At 41.4% G+C, this 4,968-nt stretch overlaps 1 long non-coding RNA gene across 1 annotated transcript; it reads right to left on the bottom strand.

Moving 5' to 3' along the window:
- Positions 1 to 1,190: 1,190 nt before the first annotated feature.
- On the bottom strand, positions 1,191 to 3,459 carry LOC130393356 (uncharacterized). The gene is made up of 3 exons (XR_008897104.1): positions 3,002 to 3,459; positions 2,779 to 2,858; positions 1,191 to 2,499 (listed from the first exon to the last, which is right to left on the bottom strand). It is a non-coding gene; the product is annotated as an uncharacterized LOC130393356 (long non-coding RNA).
- Positions 3,460 to 4,968: the final 1,509 nt, after the last annotated feature.

A 4,968-nucleotide genomic window follows, 5' to 3' on the forward strand; every position in this document is an offset into this window, starting at 1 on the left:
TTATAACGACAATTAAAGTGCTTCACTACTGGTGAACGATGTTGCAGAACATATATGGTTTGTGTTGATTGCATGGAAAAGGGAATAATGTATTACAAATTATATGGTAAGAACCTGGTAATACCATGGAAACAAACGAGGCTTCCTTTTACAGTACAGTTTCAGCTAACTTACTGGGTAAATTGTCGTGTTTTACTTGGTAACGTCGCAGAACGTACATGGTACAAGTTTGTGTTGACTGCATGGAAAAGGGAATAATGTATTACAAATTACATGGTAAGAACCTGGTAATACCATGGAAACAAACAAGGCTTCCTTTTACAGTACAGTTTCAGCTTAATTACTGGGTAAATTGTCGTGTTTTACTTGGTAACGTTGCAGAACGTACATGGTAAAAGTTTGTGTTGACTAGATGGAAAAGGGAATAATGTATTACAAATTATATGGTAAGAACATGGTAATACCATGGAAACAAACGAGGCTTCCTTTTACAGTACAGTTTCAGCTTAATTACTGGGTAAATTGTCGTGTTTTACTTGGTAACGTCGCAGAACGTACATGGTACAAGTTTGTGTTGACTGCATGGAAAAGGGAATAATGGATTACAAATTATGTGGTAAGAACCTGGTAATACCATGGAAACAAGCGAGGCTTCCTTTTACAGTACAGTTTCAGCTTAATTACTGGGTAAATTGTCGTGTTTTACTTGGTAACGTCGCAGAACGTACATGGTAAAAGTTTGTGTTGACTAGATGGAAAAGGGAATATCGTATTACAAATTATATGGTAAGAACATGGTAATACCATGGAAACAAACAAGGCTTCCTTTTACAGTACAGTTTCAGCTTAATTACTGGGTAAATTGTCGTGTTTTACTTGGTAACGTTGCAGAACGTACATGGTACAAGTTTGTGTTGACTGCATGGAAAAGGGAATAATGGATTACAAATTATGTGGTAAGAACCTGGTAATACCATGGAAACAAGCGAGGCTTCCTTTTACAGTACAGTTTCAGCTTAATTACTGGGTAAATTGTCGTGTTTTACTTGGTAACGTCGCAGAACGTACATGGTAAAAGTTTGTGTTGACTAGATGGAAAAGGGAATATCGTATTACAAATTATATGGTAAGAACATGGTAATACCATGGAAACAAACGAGGCTTCCTTTTACAGTACAGTTTCAGCTTAATTACTGGGTAAATTGTCGTGTTTTACTTGGTAACGTCGCAGAACGTACATGGTACAAGTTTGTGTTGACTGCATGGACAATGGAATGTATCTATTATAAATTTTATGGTAAGAACCTGGTAATACCATGGAAACAAACGAGGCTTCCTTTTACAGTACAATTTCAGCTTACTTACTGGGTAAATTGTCGTGTTTTACTTGGTAATGTCGCAGAACGTACATGGTACATGTTTGTGTTGACTGCATGGATAATGGAATATATCTATTATAAATGATATGGTAAGAACCTGGTAATACCATGGAAACAAACTGCTTCGTACCCAGTATTTAAGAAGATGTACCATGACACTAGAGGAAAACAGATTCCTGCAGATGTTGTTACCAGGTAAGTAATTCCATAGTGGTAAATCGAATAAACCCTTTCTAAATGGGTGTAGCTATGAATAATAACTAAGAAAAAGTATTTTATTGGGAAGTACTATGCTAATTTCTAGATAGTACATCATTAAATTTGGGCTGTTACCAACATAAACCTTGGATAATAGGTGTTTCTAAGAATTGGTTGCCTAATTTCCTAGGAAGAACACAATGTCGGAGTTATTACGAACCTAAAACAGTTACAACTACACGCTACTTAGTTGAGTTGATGGGTAATAGTGGAGGTTTTACTTGGTACATCAGCTGTAATTCCTCTGTATTTACCTTCTTATTACCAGTGGTAAATACACAGTAATACACTATAATTTACCGGATAATTCCTCTGTATTTACCTTCTTATTACCAGTGGTAATTACCCAGTAATACACTATGATTTACCATGTACTTACCGGGTAACTACCTCTGTATTTACCTTCTTATTACCAGTGGTAATTACCCAGTAATACACTATAATTTACCATGTATGTACCGGGTAAATACCTAGTAATTAGGGGACTGTAAAAGGAAGGGTTACCGGGTTTTGCTGTGGAACATGCCAATCAGTAGGTTCTCACTTCTACAGTCCGGATCACAGCCCACCCAGGCATGTCCTTGCAGTTCCGCCTTTAAATATGCGAAAACTCTCCCCACTGATTTAAGGCTTTGGCAGTAAATTAATATCGGTAGCATTGCTGAGCCCTCGTCTTTGGCATGTTGCACTATCCAGTCTAGGCAGTTCATGTGATGAGTGGGCACCTTGCACAAGCCAAGACGGATGTTTGTCTTGTTGGGACTAGCGATGATTTGAACAGCATTGTCCATATGGAGTAGTCTGATGACTCTGCTTCTTGACTTGATGTCAGCGGAGGCAGTCAGTGCCAAAACAGGTGTACCTGGGAGAGTAGAAATATGACAAGATAAACACATGCCCCATTTTATAACATACCCAACAAGTTGTCAAGTGTTTGTTTAATATACTATGGCAGGGAGGACTGAATGAACAGCACTATGAACATGAATGCACTTAATCACACAATTCTGTTTCATTACAGTAACTAATCCTTGCAACAGATATTATCCATACACAGAATATTGACGATACTATAGCATTCAAATGAGATATTTCACAACATGTAAGGTAGGAGCAACAAAAGGCAGTGCATTCAACTCACCCTCCTTGGCTATAGATCTTAGCTCTCCGAGCTTGGCAAAACTCTCTCGGAATGCCGACTCGCCTTTGGAAGCCTCACCCCTGAGTGAAACAAAATGGAGTACAACATTAGCCTAAGCTATCGAGTATGGAAGAACAGAACTACTCACGTTGTTTAACCTAAGCATTGAAGTATGCAACACAGCCCTATTTATGTTGTTTAACCATGTTTAGTGCTTACTTACCATTTGTACGTAACGTGGACGTACCAATGAGGTTGTCCTGGTATATGGTTGAGGCTAGCATTCGTCGCCATTTGTTGTTCAGCAGCCAGGACTCGGGGCTGCCGAACACCAGACTCAAGCTTCCATCCAAAATGTCACGGTCATCATGCACGCCGAGCTGCCCAGCACGAACTCCCAACTTCACTTGGTCCTCCATTAGTGCAACGAGAGGGGAGACTACAATAACTATCGGCTTAGCATCGCCAGCATTCGCCTTACCCAACTCCTTCACCACTAACGGAGCCAGCTGGAAAATCAAACTTTTCCCGAACCCCGTGGGGAGAAGCGCCACCACATCATGGCCACCAACAAAACTCAACAAAGCTTGTTCTTGCTCCGGCTTTAACTTCTCAATATTCGGCAGCGTTGCCACAACAGACCGAATAGCTTCGCTCACATCGTTCTCCATTGTCTTCTGACTACCGACCTACAACAACAACTCAAACTGGCGCACGACTTTATCGTCAGTTCTCAGACACGCCCTCTGTTCGCTGATTGGGCGCCGCTGTGGCGGCCCCAGAAAACCAAATTACATACAGCAGGTCCAGACCTAGGTAGGTTCTACCAGACTCTCGTACTTCACTTCATTTCATTTGTACAGAGAGTCTGGACCTAATCAATTGACAAACGTTAACTCACTTGAAGGCGGGTGTCTGTTGAAGTTTAAAATGATTGGATCTGCCCAGTGCCACTCTGGATCTGCCATAACCAATCGCTAACGTTTGGTTGTGATGTATATCATGCGCCGGGAATCACGCGCAGGTTGTACACAAACCAAAACACCTTGCGCGTCTGCACAAAAATGTCCGTCAACGACAGCTGCAGGTTTTGTTCGTCTAATTTAATTTATCAGGGAAAAATTGCACATTGTAAATCAATATTTTATAGTAAGGCCAGAGATGATGTATGCAGTCAAATTTCGAAGCTGGGTCTAATCCATGGACATAATAAAGGATGGACCACAGACTGGAAAATGGCCGCCCATTCATTCCTATACAAACTGCTCAGTGGCGCAGGGCAACATACAGGAGCGATTTGCTTCCGCGTTATGGGGCCAAGACACGTGACCTAGTCCGTGACGTACCGGATGCAGAGATCTTCTTCTTCTTCTAGTTTAGTGGCGGATCATAGTTTTTCCCCATATACCGCCACCTACTGGACTACTACACAGCAGGGATGGAAATTAACACCCGCCACACGCCATTTGCGGGTGGATTTGTATGGTGGCGGGTAATACTTTCCAGTCAGATCCGATCGAATTTGCATATCTAATACATTCGTTATACGGCGCTGCACAGTTCCACAACCATTACTGTCAACATCCGGGCCCCTTCTTCCTCTACGCCTCTTTTGCTGAACTGCGACTGTCAATATCCGGGATAATATCGGTAACAGGGCTCTCAAGTCTCACGCGTTCGGCGTGAGACACACGCAATTCAACCAATGCACACGCTCACACGCCACACGGTAGGGTAACCAGACGTCCTCTTTTGCCCGGACATGCCCTCTTTTTGACACACTTTTAAAAAATGTGTGTCGGAATTTCAAAATCGTCCGGGATTTTATTAAAGCCTCATATATGTTCACATTTAATTTGAGTTGCGTTTCTCTGGGTCGTTCACAAACTAGTTAGGCTACGCCCTCCCCTGCTCAGTTCTGTTCGCTTCGCATTGGTGGAAGTGAGTAGGGGGAGTGGTTAAGTAGAGCCTTCAGATTGGACGGTTTGACCTACAAAGTTACCGTCGTGTTTTGTATTTATTATTTTACCATTATTGTTTTATAGAGACAAACATTAACAAATTTCTCCTACAGGGGATTGATAAAATTCTATCTATTGAACAGAAAGAAACACTTGGTCATACTTTACACACTTTACCACAGCATTGGCCTACTGAATGCCACAGATATATTTTCAGCATTGGACCGAA

The sequence above is a fragment of the Gadus chalcogrammus genome, chromosome 12, assembly GCF_026213295.1.
Source record: "Gadus chalcogrammus isolate NIFS_2021 chromosome 12, NIFS_Gcha_1.0, whole genome shotgun sequence".
Taxonomy (NCBI): Eukaryota; Metazoa; Chordata; class Actinopteri; order Gadiformes; family Gadidae; genus Gadus; species Gadus chalcogrammus.